Source organism: Zalophus californianus, chromosome 2 (genome assembly GCF_009762305.2).
Source record: "Zalophus californianus isolate mZalCal1 chromosome 2, mZalCal1.pri.v2, whole genome shotgun sequence".
Lineage (NCBI taxonomy): Eukaryota > Metazoa > Chordata > Mammalia > Carnivora > Otariidae > Zalophus > Zalophus californianus.
In genome coordinates, this window is record NC_045596.1 from 48,281,509 (window position 1) to 48,300,340 (window position 18,832).

General features: G+C 35.4%; 1 pseudogene; it reads right to left on the bottom strand.

Moving 5' to 3' along the window:
• Nucleotides 1–5,591: 5,591 nt before the first annotated feature.
• LOC113925588 lies at nt 5,592–11,268 on the bottom strand (annotated as a pseudogene).
• Nucleotides 11,269–18,832: the final 7,564 nt, after the last annotated feature.

Consider the following 18,832-nt stretch of genomic DNA (forward strand, 5'->3'; position numbering starts at 1 on the left):
TAGGATTTTTGCATTTATATTAATAACAAAGTAGTATATAGTTTACCTGAGCGGAGGGGACTCCATTCTTCAGGTTTAAGTATCAGTTTCTTTTAATCTGGAACAATTTATGTAGCAATTCAGTTTTCTGGTCTTTTAAGTGTTGCTAAACATCCCCAATGAAATCATCCGAATATCCCCAACGTATCATCTGAACTTGGTAAATTTTTGTGGGGTATACTGTATAATTTTCTTCATCTCTTTTGTCAGTTTTTTGTTTAATTTTTCCCTCCACAACTATTGAATTTGAATCAAGTTTTTTCCTCAAAAATTATCCATTTCATCTAGATTTTCAAAATTTTGTGGGTAGGTTAGTACAGCATATCTAATTTTTCTTACTTTTCTGCTATTATATTTAGTTTTCTTTTGTAACTTTTTGAATATTTGTTTTTTTCCAATTCCCTTTGCTTATGTTTGCCTATTAATTTTTTAAATAAAGATCTTGATTTGTTAACTATATTCATTTGTTCTGCCTCACTATTTTCTGCTTTTATGTCTGATATACCCTATCTTGTCCTTCCTTTTATTTTCTTTATTTATTTTTTTATTGTTTTAAGTAGGCTCCATGCCCAGCGTGGAGCCCAATGTGGGGCTTGAACTCATGACCCTGAGATCAAGACCTGAGCTGAGATCAAGAGTCTGACACTTAACTGATGAGCCACACAGGCATCCCTTGTCCTTCCTTTTGATTTACTTTGTACCTTTTCTATTTTATTGAGTTGGTAAGTAGTTCATACCTACATTCTTTAATTTTCATTGATAGAGTAAAGTATCATTTTTTTCTTCTTTCCATTGCTTTAAATATATCTTGTTGGTATTAAATGTTTATATTATTATAGTTCGCAAGTCCTACAGTTTTGGTTTGCATTTCCCCTTTCATCAAGAAGTTCTTTATTTCATTCCTTTTTTTTTTAGATAAAAGTTTTTAGATGTATTGAGGTATCATTGACAAATAAAATTTTAAGATATTTAAAGTCTACAGTATAATGATTTGAAATATGTATACATTGTGAAAGGATCCCCCATCAAGTAAATTAACATACCTAGCACCTCACATTTAATTTGGATATTTTGCTAGCATTTTTTGAGGAAAAAAAAATTTAGTGAGCCTGTTTCAAGGAAACAGCTGACAGTATTTGTGGCCAGTGGCAAAATTAGAGCTTCCGAGTGAAAATTAGAATTTTGGAAAATTTATATCTACCACTGTGAGCTTGACAACTTGCCAATATTGAAAGACTCAATACAGTCACTGGCAATATTAACAACTGTACTTTTAAAATATTAAATAGTGAACTATGTCAACATTTGGAAGATCTGCATAACTTAGCAAGCCAAGATTTTCCAAATTATCAATGCATGATGTTACAGAATCATGTGTAGTGAAAAGATTCCTTCCAAGTCTAAGACCAACCATAGGATTTTAATGTAAAAGAGGACAGAAGCTGATTGAAATGGTTTCAGATCCACTTTGCAATTAACATTTAAGAAACTACCAAGTTGCCAAGGTTTTTTTTTTTTTTAATTGAAGTATAATTGACATACAATGTTACATTAGTTTCAAGTGTAAGACATAGTTATTCCACAACTCTGTATGTATGTCAAGATCTCATCCTGGGGCACCTGGGTGGCTCAGTTGTTAAGCGTCTGCCTTTGGCTCAGGTCATGATCTCAGGGTCCTCGGATCAGGCCCCGCATCAGGCTCCCTGCTCAGAGGGGAGCCTGTTTTTCTCTCTCCCGCTCCCCCTGCTGGTGTTCCCTCTCTCACTGTGTCTCTCTCTGTCAAATAAATAAAATCTTTAAAAAAAAAAAAAAAATCTCATCCTTTTTTATGGCTGACTAATATTCCACCTTGTAAATATCCTACATCTTCTTTTTCCATCTGTTAATGGACACTTGGGATGTTTCCATATCTTGGTTATTGTAAGTAATGCTGCAATAAACATCGGGGTACATATATATGTACTTTTTAATTTTTTTTGAATTAGTGTTTTCATTTTCTTTGTGCAAATATTTAGCAGTAGAATTACTATACCACGTTATTTCTATTTTTAATTTTCTGAGGAACCTCCATACTGTTGTCCACAGTGGCTACACTAATTTATATTTCCACTGACTACACAAGATTTCCTATTTATCCACATCCTCACCAATACTTGTTATTCCTTATCTTTTTGAAACTAGCTATTCTGACTGGTGTACAATAATAATGCATTGTGATTTGGATTTGCATTCCCCTGATGTTTCCTGATGTTGAGCATCTTTCCATGTGTCTGTTGGCCATCTACATGGTATGTGTTCTTTGGAAAAATGTCTATTTGGTTCTCCTGCCTAGTTTTTACTAGAATTGTTTTTTTGTTGTTGTTGTTTTGTTTTTTGGTGTTAAGTTGTATAAGTTCTTTATCTATTTTGGATATTAACCCCTTATTGGATATATCATCTATGGATATCTTCTCCCATTCAGTAGATTGTGTTTTCATTTTATTGATGGCTTGAATCACTGTGCAAAAGCTTTTTATTTTGGTGTAGTACCAGTAGTTTAATTTTGTTTTATTTCTCTTGCTGCAGTAGACATAACTAGAAAAATTTTGCTAAGGCCTATGTCAAAGAGAATACTGCCTATGTTTTCTTCTAGGAGTTATATGCTTTCAGGTCTCACATTTAGGTCTTTCATCCATTTTGAGCTTATTCTTGTATATGGTGTAAGAAAGGGATCCAATTTCATTCTTTGGCACGTAGTTGTCCAGCTTTCCCATCACCATTTATTGAAGAGACTCTATTTCCCCGTTGTATTTTTTTGCCCTCTTTATTGTAAACTAATTGACCATATAAGTGTGGAATTATTTCTGGGCTCTCTATTCTGTTCCATTGATCCATGTGTCTATTTTTGTGCCAGTACCATACTGTTCTGATTATTCCAGCTCTGTACTATATCTTGAAATCTGTGATCATGTTACTTCCAGATTATTGTGGCTATTTGGAATATTTGCGGTTCTATACAGAAATTCTGTAAAAAATGCTATTGATATTTTGATATGGATTGCATTGAATCTCTAGATTGCTTTGGGTAGTATGGATATTTCAATAGTATTGATTATTCTAGTCCATAAGCATAGAGTATCCTTCCATTTGTTTGTGCCATCTTCAATTTTTTTCATCAGTGTCTTACAGTTTTCAGAGTATAGGTCTTACACCTCCTTGGTTAAGTTTATTCATAGGCATTTTATTATTTTTGGTGCAATTAGAAATGAAATTTTTTTCTTAATTTTTCTTTCTGCTACTTTATTATCAGTATATAGGAACTCAACTGATCTGTGTATTAATTTTGTATCCTGCAACATTGATGAATTCTTTTATTACTTCTAATTGTTTCTTGGTGGAGTCTTCAGGGCTTTCTATATATAGTATCATGTCATCTGCAAGTAGTGGACAGTTTTACTTCTTCCTTACTAGTGTGGATGTCTTTTATTTTTTTAATTATCTGACTGCTGTCACTGGGACTTCCAGTATTATGCTGCATTAAAGTGGGGAGTGTAGGCATCCATGTCTTCTTCCTGATCTTAGAGAAAAAGCACTCAGTGTTTCACCATTGAATAAGTTAGCAGTGGGATTTTTATGTGATCTTTATTATGTTGAGGTATGTTCCCACTAAACCAACTTTGTTGAGAGTTTTTATCATGAATGGATGTTGCATTTTATCAAATGCTTTGTCTTCATCTATTGAGATGGCCACAAGATTTTTATCCTTTATTTTATTAATGTCGTGTATCCTGCTTGATTTGAACTATCTTTGCATTCCCAGAATATATTCTACTTGATTGTGGTGACTGATCCATTTAATGTATTGTTGAATGTAGTTTGCTCTATTTTGTTGAAAATTTTCACATCTATTGTTCATCAGGGATATTGGCCAGTAGTTTTCTTTTTTTTAGTGTCTTTGTCTTATTTTGGTATCAGGGTAATGCTGGCTTTGTAGAATGTATTTGGAATCTTTCCTTCCTTTTCTTTTCTTTTTTCTTTTTTTTTTTGGAATGGTTTTGGAATAATGGGTATTAACTCTTCTTTTAATATCTAGTAGAATTCACCTGTGAAGCCATCTGGCCCTAGACTTGTTTGTTGGGAGATTTTTTTTTTATTACCAACTCAATTTTGTTACTAGTAATTTGTTCAGATTTTCTATTTCTTCCTGATTCAGTTTGAAATACTGTATATTTCTAGAAATTTACCCATTTCTTCTAGGTTGCCCAATTTGTTGGCATATAATTTTTCATACTCTCTTATAATCCTTTGTATTTCTTTGGTGTCAATTGTTATTTTTTTATGGCTGACTTTATTCATTTCTATCCTCTTTTTTCTTTGATGAGTCTGGTTTATCACTTTTGTTCATCTTTTCAAAGAAACATCTCTTGGTTTCATTGATCTTTTCTATATTTTCTTTGAGTTTCTCTTTCATTTATTTCTGCTCTGATCTTTTATTTAAATCCTACTAACTTTGGGTTTTGTTTGTTATTCTACGCTAGTTTCTTGCAGCAAAGGTTAGGTTGTTTGAAACTTTTCTTTTTTCTTGAGGTAGGCCTGTATCACTATAAACCTCCCTCTTAGAACTACTTTGGCTGTGTCCCAAATAATTTGGAGCATAGTCTTTTCATTTCCATTTATCTCCATGTTTTGTTGGTTTTTTTTTTGTTTCCTCTTTGATTTCTTCATTAACCCATTGGATGTTTAGTAGTATTTTGTTTGGCCTTCAGATGTTTGTGTTTTCTTAGTTTTTTTTCTTATAATTAATTTATAGTTTAATGCCACTGTAGTTGTAAAAGATGCTTGCTATGATTTCAGTCTCCTTAAATTTATTGAGACTTGTTTTGTAGCCTAACATATGATCCATCATGAAGAATGTTCTATGTGCACTTGAAAAAAAATATGTATTCTGCTGGTTTTTGATGAAATATTCTGTGTATATGTCTTGAGTCCATCCTGTCTAATGTGTTGTTCAAAGCCACTGTTTCCTGTTTGATTTCCTGTCTGAATAATCTACTTATTGTTGTAAGTCAGGTGTTAAAGTCTCCTACTATTATTGTATTACTGTCAATTTCTCCCTCTATACGTATTAATATTTGTTTTATGTATTTTGATGTTCCAATGTTGAATGAAAAGAAATTTACAATTGTTATAACCTCTTGTTATAACTTCTCTTGTAGGTAGCATATAACTTTTTAAATCCATTCTGTCCCCTTATATCTTTTGATTAGAAGATGTAAACCATTTACATTTATTTTTTTATTCATTTATTTATTTTTGGTTAATAGAATCTTTTATATTCAGGGAGGGGAACACCAAAAATCAAAAATGTTTTCCAACCACACACAGGAGGGTTATGGGTAGGGGGAAGTGTCTGTCCATCCAGCTCCAGCCCCCAGCCCATGTGGTTTGGGCAGCAATAACTGGTATGGGATATGGGATAATGGCCCCCAAAATCAAAAAGGGGTATGTGTATGTTTGGGGAGGAGAAGGGTGTAAAAGCAGTGGGGAGTGGTGGGGGAAATTGACAGACCAGGTCAGTACTGGGAATACCACAGGTGGGAAGCCATTTCATAACATTTCTTGTTGATCATTCCACTGTGGACACCTTCTTTGTCCATTAGAGTCATGGTGACTTAGGAGTCATAATGACAGTGATATTAAAAATGGGAGCTCCACTAGGGATGACTGCCCAGATGGAGGGTGAATCCTTATAGCCTATAATAGCCAAATGCTGACAGGTCCCATCCACCATGAAGTTGATATAGGCATTTCACCCAGCCACAGCACTGCTAATGGAGCTGCTTTCAGCACTACTGCTGAGCCATGGGCTAGGCTCTGGGGCTTCAGGCTGTTGGACCAAACCATTTACATTTAAAACAATTATTCATTTCTCCCTTCTACTATCTTCTTTTTTTTTTTTAACATATAATGTATTATTTATTTCAGAGGTACAGGTCTGTGATTCAACAATCTTACACACTTCACAGGCTCACCATAGCATATACCCTCCCCAATGTCCATCACCCAGCCACCCCATTTCTCCCATCCCCCACCACTCCAGCAACCCTCAGTTTGTTTCCTGAGATTAAGAATTCCTCATATCAGTGAGATCATATGATATATGTTTTTCTCTGATTGACTTATTTCGCTCAGCATAATACCCTCCAGTTCCATCCATATCTTTGCAAATGGCGAGATTTCATTCCTTTTGATGGCTGCCTAATATTCCATTGTGTACATATATATATATATATATATATATATATACATCTTCTTTATCCATTCACCTGTCGATGGACAGATGAATGGATCTTTCCATAGTTTGGCTATTGTGGACATTGCTGCTATAAACATCGGGGTGCACATACCCCTTCAGATCCCTACATTTGTATCTTTGGGGTAAATACCCAGTAGTACAATTGCGGGGTAGTATGGTAGCTCTATTTTCAACTTTTTGAGGAACCTCCATACTGTTTTCCAGAGTGGCTGCACCAGCTTTGCATTCCTACCAACAGTGTAGGAGGGTGATTAACATAACATAATAAAATAAAAAATAATAAAATAAAACAATTGTTGATAGGTATGTAGTTATTGCCATTTTGATTGTTTTCTGGTTGTTTTGTACTTCTCTGTTCCTTTCTTCTCTTGCTCTCTTTCCTTGTGATTGATGACTTTCTTTAGTATTATGCTTGGCTTTCTTTATCTTTATTTTTTATGTATCTCTTACAGCCTTTTTGTTTGTGGTAGCGTGAAGTTCATACATGATATCCTAAGAGTATAACAGTCTAAGTTGATTGTTACTTAAGCTCAAACACATTCTAAAAGAACTTCATTTTCACTACCCCCTCCAAAGTTTATGCATATGTTGTCATATTTTACATATTTTGATTTTGTGAGTTCCCTTAACTTATAGATAAATTTGATTTTACTATTTTTATCTTTTAACCTTCATAATAGCTTTATAAGTGATTCTTCTACTGCCTTTACTGTATATTTGCTTTTACTCATGAAATTTTTTCCTTTAATTTTTACTTCTCATAAATTTGATGAAATGATCTTGTATATTGTCATCTCCTGTGTAGACTGTGTGCACCTCGTGACTTTGGCTGGCTGGCTGGCGCTGTGGCTATTGTGGGCTGGTGGTCCTGGGGCGCTCTGTGTTAGGGCTGGAACTGAAGTGGGCATGGGCTAGGACAGTCCTAGGACTCTGCAAAGGGCACCCTCACCAGACACCTGAAGCCAAAGTGGTTGCAAGCCAGGGTGTCCTGGGACTCTTTGTGCAGAGGTCAACCTGGCCAGATAGCTGAAGCTGAAGTAGAAGTAGATGCAAGGCAGGGTTTCTTGGGTTGCTTCACGTACAAGACCCACTGATGATGTGACTGGGGCTGAAGTGGGTATCAGCCAGGGGGTCATAGGGTGCTTTGCAGAAGAGTTGCCTTGGTGGGGTGGCTGGAACCAAGATGAGTGTGAGTGTGGGCTGGAGGGCGGGAGGTGGGTCTCAGGGCACTCTGTGCAGGAGGCACCCTGGCAGAGCAGCTAGAACCAAAGTAGTATGGGCCTGTATGTTATAGGGTGCTTTGTGCCTGTGTCACCTTGGCAAGACAACTGGTGCTATAGTGAGCACTGACCAGGGGTGTCCTGGTGTATGCTGCTTTGGGGCTGCCTTGGTAGGATGGCTGGGGCTGGTATAGGTCAGGAGCCAGGGCTCACTAAGGCAGTAGTCCAGCTAGGGTGCCCAGACCTTGCTCCTGTCCATGCTATCAAGGTGCAGGCAAACATAAACCATTGCACTCACTAGCCCATCAGACCTGGGAAGAGTTCTAGCAGTTCCCAGCTGTTTGGCAAAGTTCTAGGGCTGGTTCCTTTATATTCTAGCTGTCCTTTTTAACCTCAGCTCTTTTTGTGTGCCCCAGACCAGATAAAACTGCTTATAGTCCCAGGTACTATCTCTCCCCACTGCAGTTCACAGCATCAGAAGTGGAAGTTCCCTTTGTAACTGTGTCTCCGTGTCTCCATCTCTCTTGCCATTCTCTGTGTGGTCTCTCTATCTTTTGTTGTGCAAAAGCCATGCGTTTAGCCCTCAGTTCTTCTTCAGAAGGAATTGCTCTATAAGTAGATGTACATTTGGTATGTCCACGGGGGAGATAAGTTGAGGGTCTTCCTACATCTCCATCTTGGACCAGAACTCCCCATCCAAAAATATTTTATTTTTATTTTTTATTTTTTAAAGCTTTTATTTATTTATTTGACAGAGAGAGACACAGCAAGAGAGGGAACACAAGCAGGGGGAGTGGGAGAGGGAGAAGCAGGCCTCCTGGCCGAGCAGGAAGCCCGATGCAGGGCTCAATCCCAGGACCCTGGGATCATGACCTGAGCCGAAGGCAGATGCTTAACGACTGAGCCACCCAGGCGCCCCTTATTTTTATTTTTATTATTATTCTTAGAGAGGGAAAGAAGGAGAGGCAGGGGGAGGAATGGAGGGAGAGAGAGAAAGAGAGAACCCTAAGCAGGCTCTGTGCCCAGCACAGAGCCCTATGTGGGACTCCATCTCACAATAGTATTTTATTTTATTTTATTTTATTTTATTTTATTTTATTTTATTTTATTTATGTTATGTTAATCACCATACATCATTAGTTTTTGATGTAGTGTTCCATGACTCATTGTTTGCGTATAACACCCAGTGCTCCATGCAGTACGTGCCCTTTTTAATACCCATCACCAGGCTAACCCATCTCCCCACCTCCTGCCCTCTAGAACCCTCAGTTTGTTTCTCAGAATCCATAGTCTCTCATGGTTCGTCTCCCCCTCCGATTTCCCCCTCAGTAGTATTTTAATAGGTAGCTTTCAAATTTCTCAGTAAAAAGATCTTTCTGAATTTTTACTTTATTAATTTCTCATTTTACATTTTTATCAGGGAGTGTTTGTAACTTTTCTATAGCATAGAGTTTAATATTATTTCAAAATGTATTATATAGGCAAATTTTTTGTCAGGGTTCTATGTGTACTTGAGCAGAAGATATATTCGCTCTTATAGGGTGTAATATTTGAGACACCACCTTAAAATCTACTTTAAGGATATGCCATTGATGACTTTATGTCCATATTGTTTGGTTCACGTGACCTGTATTTAACTGTGAGTTAAGTCCCTATTAGTGTATTTCTGTTTATTTCTTCTTGAATCTCCTATTTCTTCTTGAATTTCCTGTTTCTGTTTATGATTATTACTACCTTGAGTATAGATATTCAGAATTCTCATATGTTATTGTGAATTGGGGCTTTCAGAATCTCAAGTTGTCTTATTTGACATATTTCTTTTTTATCCTGAATTTCTGAGTTTGATATCTAGAATGCAACCTCTAATTTCTTGATGTTTAAATATTTTTCCAGCACACATTTGCCCTTTTATTTTTAGGCTTCATGAGTCCTTTAATCATAGGTAGGTCTCTGTGTTGTATACAACACAAAGCTGAATTTTGTGTGCCAACTTGCAAATCTTTTTAATAAGTAAGTGAAATTCATTTACATTTATTTATATGATTTATATATTTTGTCCCAACTCTGACATTTTATTGTGTTAATTTATGTATGCATATGTAAGTATTACCTGGTCTAATTCCTTAGCTTTCTTTTTAATTCCTTTTGATGTGTAGATTGGTATTACTGTATTATTTATTTTACATTCTTTTGCTTTCTTTTGTTTTTCTTCCAGGCACTCTAATTATATGTATTATAGATTTTCTTAGCCCTATACTATGTATGAATGTCTTTTTTCCTGACATTTATACTCTTCTCTATTTCATCCTCATATTCCCATGGATTTTCAAGCACCTCTTCAATGTCCTTCATTAAATTTAAGTGAGCATATTGTCTCTTTGGTGGTTGTATGTTTCTTCAACATTTTTCCTGAGTTTGATTAATTCTTGTTTTATATTATTCTGGGTTTTCTTATACATTTATGTTCTGTTTTTGAACTTCTGATTCAAGACATTTATATTTGAAAATTCTTGTTGAAATATATTTTATTCAGGTTAGAATGCTGTGATGTAGTTTTCTTCAGTCTTATGTTCATGACTGGGGGGAGATTTTCATAATTTGAAAAATTTTTATTCTAGTTTTCTAGTTTTCTTCTCTCTGGAGCATTGTATGAATGTTTTCTACCTTCTGTTCATTTCCTAATTCCATTTCCCTTTGGAGGAGCTATAACAGGTGTGTGCACTCAGGAGCAAGTATGGAAGTCTAATAAAGTTTTCTAGTTCAAGACTGCCTTCTTCCATTGCTGTAGTAAATTGCAGTTTATTTACAGTGTTCTTTCACTTGGGGGTGGGGGAGGATAAGTTCAACAACAGTACCCAAATATGTCCATGTCATAATCACCCCAGAACCTATATTACCTTATATGGAAAAGGGTTTTGTGATTAAGGCCCTTTGAGGTGGGAAGATTATCTTGGGTTATGAGTTGATCCAATGTAATCACAATGGTTCTTGTAAGAGTGACACAGGAGGAATCAGAGATAGAAAGAAATATGATGATGGAAGGAGATTTTTTTAGTGATGCACTTTGAAAATGAGGAAAGGGTTTGCAAGCTAAGGCCACTGGCAGCTACTAGAAGCTTAAAATGGCAAGAGACAGATTCTCCCGTAAAGCCTCCAGAAAAAAAAAAAAAGTCTTATAATACTTTTGGCTAACCCCTTGACTTTAGCGTAGTGAAAATGTTTTCAGACTTCTAGTCTCAAGAACTATAAGAAAAAAGACTTGTGTTATTTTAAGCCACCAAGTTATGATAATTTGTTACAGTACCAATACAGTGGGAAATTAATAAAGGGTGTGACTTATAAATATGTAGTCTTCTGTGTTTCAGCAGGATAATTTCTTTTCCTGTTTTCTTCTTTATCCTTACAACCAAATCTCCAAAAGATGCTTCCTCCTTCCAAGTTATCCCCTATTCCATAGAATTGGTGCCATACAGTACTGTTCCCTTGGGCCCCACAACATTTAACCCTCTTCCTTCTGATTTCCTAAGGACAGAATCAATCTATGTGACATCAGATTTGTTCTCAGTATTTACCATTGAGGATGGGATTTGTTTTTCTGAATGAATGTACCTGTGATTCACCACACCTAGGTGTGGGATCTGGAGCTTTTTCTGGTGAATTGGGGTGTTTATTTTTCATGTGGACAGGTAGTTTGAAGTTCACAGAGTTCTCCATCTTGTAGTTATGCTAAAGATCCGAGTTATGATTTTTTTGGTGGGGGAGATTTTAATTTAGGTTATTACCATTATTCTGTGATATACCAGAAATCTAGGCAGAATCTACATATTGCTTCATATGAATGATGAGGATTTTGCTATATTAAATGAGAATTTATATATACATATATGTATAATTTTGTTATCGGTTATAATTGAAAGTGGTATACTTGGATCTCCATCTCCATAATACGAAAAGTTCTTTCTGCTTAATACTTGGTCAGATAAGAATATTAGTAAGCAATACTACTTTTTTCTCCCTTTTTACCACTCACATTCTCTCAGCTATACATCTACTTTCACTTTTACATTGCCAGAGTGACAATCATTTACCTTCTGTTCTCCAATAACTTACTTTTTCCTGAGGTTGCTCTAAAATTTAGTTCCTAGAAATCTATGTCTTTAGGATTTTACGAATCTTATTCACTATCAGGTCAGGTTTTGAGTTAGAATGATAGTATTTCTTTATCCATTAGAAAACTATAACTCTGGCCCTCTGAAGTGACATTGTACCTAGGATCAAGGTCAAATGAAAACTTGTGTTATTCTTTTTAAGTGATTCCACAGTTTAGGAAATTGGTCCTTCTTTCTAAATGCTTCGTTTTTCTTACCATAGCCTCATCTTTCCTTTAGCTCCTGCTATCGGTTTTCCCTGCATCATGCATTGTTCTTACTGCTTTGTTTAAAAGGATCCATTTAATTATTTTACAATAACCCTATTATCCCAATTGCACATGTGAAGAAATTGAAGTGCAGAGATATTGAATGTAACCTAGCTACAGAATTGATGGCCTTAAGTGAACACTTCTATCCTGAATCTCAGTGACATCATCTATAAGTCCCCCTTTGCCTTTCATACTCATCCCCTCCCCAGAAAGCCGCCTCTCAGATCTCTCACTGCCGCTATTCCAATCTGCAATGCTTACAACCTAGGCCAGCTGACACTGCTCTCCTTCAGCTCCCTTGCATTCGTTATACTGCTCTTCCTAATTAGATCCAGAACTAATTATTGACCAGTGCTACAGGGTACCTGCTGGCATGCTGGTGGTCTGTGCCTGAGTTCTACAAATACATTTGTTTCTTAGTTTTTCTGGGCTATATATCCCAAAATAGTTTCCTAAGAAAGGGTATATGTCAGGTGAAAGTATTAAGTCCATAATGTTTTAAGAATATCTTCATGAGGGGCGCCTGGGTGGCTCAGTCGCTAAGCGTCTGCCTTCGGCTCAGGTCATGATCCCAGGGTCCTGGGATCGAGCCGCGCATCGGGCTCCCTGCTCGGCGGGAAGCCTGCCTCTCCCTCTCTGACTCCCCCTGCCTGTGTTCCCCCTCTCGCTGTGTCTCTCTCTGTCAAATAAATAAAATCTTTAAAAAAAAAAAAATATCTTCATGATATCCTGGCAATTAATTGATTATTGAGGTGAAAATTATATGTGAAAAATTTGTTTCCTTATGATTTTTTTAAAATATTGCTATAGTACCAGTCAAAAAAATCAGTTTTGTCCTATTTAGATTTAAATCTGTGAAAACCACCATTTGTTTTTCTTAAATATCCCAATAGAATAAAAACTAGACATAAAAGACTATTTTTCTAATAGAACATTGTAGACTTTTTTGATAGACCCAAGTAAGATTAACACAGTTCATTAACTTACTTTCTTACAATAGTCTACATGTTAAGTGAACAATAACAGGTAGATGCTGGCTGTAACCATTCCCCAACTCACCATCATTTGCCCCTGGCCACAAAACAAAAATCCATATATTAAAATGTAAACAGCTTCAACTCTTTAAAAGAGATCTATTATTTCCAAATATATCCTAGCAATTCTGGAGCATCCTCTGAAAAATACATCAGGTACTTCTCTGTCATTAACACTATTGCCCCTTTATCTTCTAATTCTCTATCTACTCCCACCAAAAAAATAAGACAATCTTACGCTACCTAGGAGGAAAACATCCACATGAAGTCTTAATTTGAAATTTTATGTTTATTTTTATTTTTTTTAAGATTTTATTTATTTATTTGACAGAGAGAGAGAGAACGAGAGCAGGGACACAAGCAGGGAGAGTGCGAGAGTGAGAATCAGGCTTCCTGCGGAGCAGGGAGCTGGACGCGGGGCGCGCTCAATCCTAGGACCCTGAGATCATGACCGGAGCCGAGGACAGACGCTTAACGACTGAGCCACCCAGGCACCTCAGAAATTTTATACTTTTAAATAGATATGCAGAGGTACATTGATTACACGAAATTTTGGAAAGGAGGAATTACCAGTCTTGGTGATATTACAAAAAATAGAAATGGTTATGGTTTCAAATTGTTTCAGAAGGGAATTCCAGTTAGAAAGCACATCTAATATAAATTTCTTTACTGTAAAAGATACATAATAGCCTATTCTTTTGCCTTCTGAGGACCTGAAAATGATAAACCACTCAATTCTTAAAAGTGAAGGGTTGTTCCATTTGTACTGACTACAAGATTTTAATGATGCTGCTGTTTAAGCACTTGTCTCCAATAGAACTATTGTGAAGGAAAATTACTCTGGGTAAATTTTCTGAGAGCATTCATTGGTTTTCTTATGGTTTATTCCTTATGCATACGTGTACCGTACTTGGATACTGTTGACAAATCTGTGGAAAGACTGTGTTTTTGTTTTCAGTGTGATGGAATAAAATTCTTTGTTATAAAAATATGTACACCAACAATTGTAATGTTTAAAATATTAGGACACCGCAAAATGCATACATTAAAATGAAATGTTATACATAGTATCTTTTTTGGGACATCTGTACTTCTTCTAAATAGTATATTATTACAAAACTCTCCCTTTCAGGGCGCCTGGGTGGCTCAGTTGGTTAAGCGACTGCCTTCGGCTCAGGTCATGATCCTGGAGTCCCCGAATCGAGTCCCACATCCGGTTCCCTGCTCAGCAGGAAGTCTGCTTCTCCCTCTGACCCTCTTCCCTCTCGTGCTCTCTATCTCTCATTCTCTCTCTCAAATAAATGAATAAAATCTTAAAAAAAAAAAAAAAAAAAAAACCTCTCCCTTTCAGGGCACCTGGGTGGCTCAGTCGTTAAGCGTCTGTCTTCAGCTCAGGTCATGATTCCAGCATCCTGGGATCAAGCCCCACATCAAGCTCCCTGTTCAGTGGGAAGCCTGCTTCTCCCTCTCCCATCTCCCTGCTTGTGTTCCCTCTCTCTGTGTGTCTCTCTCTGTCAAATAAATAAATAAAATCTTTAAAAAAAAATCCACTTCAAAGTAAAAAAAAATGTTTAGACTATACTAAAATATAAGTGCTCTTTCAGAAACACATAATATAAAAAATACACTAATATATTTTAAACAAAAACTAAATACAGAATTCACATTTTTTTAGAAGTAGTATGTATTCACCAAACTATCCATCTTCAAAGGTTATATACCAGCATCTTTTCCCATAAAGAGATGGTTCTTTGAATAGAGTATCTTAATAAATTGATCACTTAATTTGCCAAAGCATCATGAATCTAGATAAATCCTCAAAGATAACATTTCCTAAATAAAAAATACTGGCTCCAGCTTTGAAAATTTTGTCCCGCAATTTTGCATGTGGCTACTCCCTCTGAGCAAATTTTTTCCGTATTATGAGATAAAACACCTTAATCTTGAAAATTATTCTAGTGCTTTTGTGCACTATATAAAAGGTATATTTCTAGATTGAATCATAATTTTAATTTGAGTTTCAATTATGCTTTAAACAGTATTTTTTAAGGAGTCTAGCTTTGTGTTTTGCATGTGGAGTTTCAATTATGCTTTAAACAGTATTTTTTAAGGAGTCTAGCTTTGTGTTTTGCATGTGGAGAAATCATTTGCCTTAGCAATGATTTTTTAAGATAAAATTGACCTATACCACTAGTTTCAGGTATACAATATGGTTCAATATTTATATGTACTGTGAAATGATCACCACAATAAAACCAGTTAATATCCATTACCACATAGTTACAATCTTTTCTTATGGTAAGAACTTTTAAGATCTACGCTCTTAGCAATCTTCAAATGTGTAATACAGGATTGTTAACTGTAGTCGTATGCCATAAATTATATCACCTTGAGTAATTATTTTATAATTTGGTACCTTTTGGCCCCCTTTACTCATTACCCACTCCCTTCCTCTGGCAATGAGCAATCTCTATGCTATACCTTCAAGTGTGAGCATTTTGCTTTGTTTTGTTTTTGATTTTTAGATTCTACATATAAATGAGATCATACAGTATTTGTCTTTCTCTCTCTGGCTTCTTTCACTTACCATAATGGCATAAGTTTCATCCATATTTTAACAAATGGCAAGATTTCCTTTTTTATGCCAAAGTAGTATTCCATTGTACATATATAGCACATATCCTTTATCCATTTGCGTAGGTTGCTTCCATCTCTTGGCTTATTGTTAATAATGCTGCAATGAAAATAGGGGAATATATAACTTTTTGAGTTAGTAGTTTCATTTCATTTCCTTTGGATAAATACCCTCAAAGTGGAATTGCTAGATCATATGGTAGTTCTATTTTTTTTTTTTTGGTGGAACTTTCATATTGTTTCCCATCGTGGGTGCACCAATATGCATTCCCACCAACAGTGCACAAGCGTTCCCTTTTCTCTACATCCTCTTCAAAACTTGTTATCTGTTGTTCTGCATTCTAACAAGTGTGAAGTGATATTTCCCTACAGTTTTGATTTACATTTCCCTGACGATTAGTGATATTGAGCACCTTTTCATGAACCAGTTGGCCATCTGTCTTCTATGGAAATGTCTATTCAGATCCTCTGCCCAATTTTATTATATTGTTTGTTTTTGCTATTGAGTTATAGGAGTTGTTTACATATTTTGTATATAAACACCTTGTCAGATATATAATTTGCAAATCTATTTAGTAGGTTGCATTTTCATTTTGTTGATGGTTTCCTTTGCCATGAAGAAGCTTTTTAGTTTGATGTGATCCCATTTGTTTATTTTTGCTTTGTTGCCTTTGCTTTTGGTGTCAAATTTAAAAAAAAATCATCACCAAGATTGATGTCAAGGAGCCTAAGGCTTATGTTTTCTTCTAGGAGTTTTATAGTTTCAGGTCTTATATTTAAGTCTTTAATCCATTTAAGTTAATTTTTGTGTATAAAAAGTTTCATTATTTAAGTGTGGCTGTCCAGTTTTCCCAACATCATTTATTGAAGAGACTGTCCTTTCCCTATATTTCTGGCTCCTTTGTCATAAAATAACCATATATGCATGGGTTTATTTCGGAACTCTCTATTCTGTTCAGGTACCATACTGTTTTGATTACTATAGCTTTGTAATGCAGTTTGAAGCCAGGAAGCATGATCCTTCAGCTTTGTTCTTCTTTCTCAAGATTTCTTTGTCTATTCAGGATCTTTTGTGGGTCCATAAAAATTTCAGCATAGTTTATTTTTGTGAAAAATTCCATTATAATTTTGATAGGGAATGCACCAAATCTGTATATTGCTTTGAACTGTATAGAAATTTTAACAGTATTATTACAGTCCATGAGTACGGAATATCTTTTATTTGTGCTGTCTTCAGTTTCTTTCATCAATGCCATATAAGTTTAGTGTATAGGCCTTTCACCTCCTTGGTTAAATTTATTCCTAAGTATTCTTTTTTGATGCAATGGGAATGTTTTCTTAATCTCTCTGATGGGTCCTTATTAGTGTATAGATACAGAGATGAATTATGTGAATAGATTGTGCATCCTGCAGGTTTCCTGAATTTATAAGTTCTAACAACCTTTTGGTGGAGTCTTTAGGGATTTTTATACATGGTATCATGTCATCTGCAAATAGTTGAAGTTTTAATTCTTTCTGATTTAGATGCCTTTTATTTCCTTCTTTTGCTTAATTGCTCAATGACTTCCAAAAGTAGTTGAATAAAAGTAGCAAGAGTGGACATCTTTGTCTTGCTCCTGATCATAGAAGAAAAGCTTTCAGCTCTTCAACATTGAGTATGATGTCATATAGGCCATTATTATTGTGAGATATGTTCCCTCTATAGCCAGAAAGCTCTCAAAAGTTGAGAGATTTTATCTGGTCATATAGGCCATTATTATTGTGAGATAGGTTCCCTCTACAGCCAGAAAGCTCTCAAAAGTTGAGAGATTTTATCATAGATGTATGTTGAATTTTGTCATATGCTTTTTCTGCATCTATTGAAATAATCATATAATTTTATCCTTCATTTTGTTAATATGGTGTATCACATTGATTTATTGGGTTTGAACCATCCTTTCATCCCTGGAATAAATTACATTTAATCATGGTGAACAATCCTTTTAATGTTTTATTGCATTCAGTTTACTAATATTTTGTTGGGAATTTTTCATCTAAGTTCATTTGGGATATTGGCTTATAATTTTATTTTATTATGTTGTCTTTGTCTGGTTTTGGTATCAGGGTAATGCTGTCCTCATAATATGTGTTTGAAAGTGTTCCCTCCTCTTCTATTTTCAAGAGAGTTTAAGAAGGATTGATATTAATTCTTCTTTAATGTTTAGTAGAATTCGCCAGTGAAGCCATCTAGTCCTGGATTTTGTTTCTTGGGAGGTTTTTGATTACTGATACAATCTCCTTACTAATAACCATTCTGTTTAGATTTTCAATTTCTTCATTATTCAGTCTTGGTAAGTTGCGTGTTTCTCAGAGTTCTGTAAAGTTGTCCAATTTTTTGGTGTATAATTGTTTATAATGTTATCCTATGATCCTTTGCATTTCTGTAGTATCAATTATAACATCTCTTATTTGATTTTGAGTCCTCTTTTTTCCTTGGGCAGTCTAACTAAAGGTTTGTTAATTTTGTTTATCTTTTCAAAGAATCACTCTTTATTGGTCTTTTCTATTGTCTTTTTAGTCTCTATTTCATTTTGTTCCTGATATTTGTTATTTCCTGCCTCCTACTAACTTTGGGACTTAATATTCTTTTTCTAGTTCCTTGAGGAGTAAAGTTGTTTATTTGAAATTTTTCTTGTTTCTTGAGGTAAGCATTTACTGCTTATGAACTTCCCTCTTAGAACTGCTCTTGCTGAATCCCATAAGTTTCAGTATTTCTAAATTCATTCATCTCAAGGTATCTTTTGATACTCTTTTGTTCCATTAGTTATTTAGTAGCATGATGTTTAATATCCACATATTGGTGATTTTTCCAATTTTCTTGTAATTGATTTCTTTTAAAGATTTATTTTATTTTAGAGAGAGAGAGGGAGAATGGCAGGGGAAAGGGTAGTGCGAGAGTCTTAAGCAAACTCTACACTGAGAGGGGCTCAATCTCACAACCCTGAGATCATTACCTAAGCTGAAACCAAGATTCGGATGCTTAAATGACTGCACCACCCAGGTGCCCCTCTTGTAATTGATTTCTAGTTTCATACTATTGTGGTCTGAAAAGATGCTTAATATGATTTCTATCTCCTGCTATTTATTAAGTCTTGTTCTGTGGCCTAACATTTGGTCTATCCTAGAGAATGTTCCATGTGCACTTGAATGT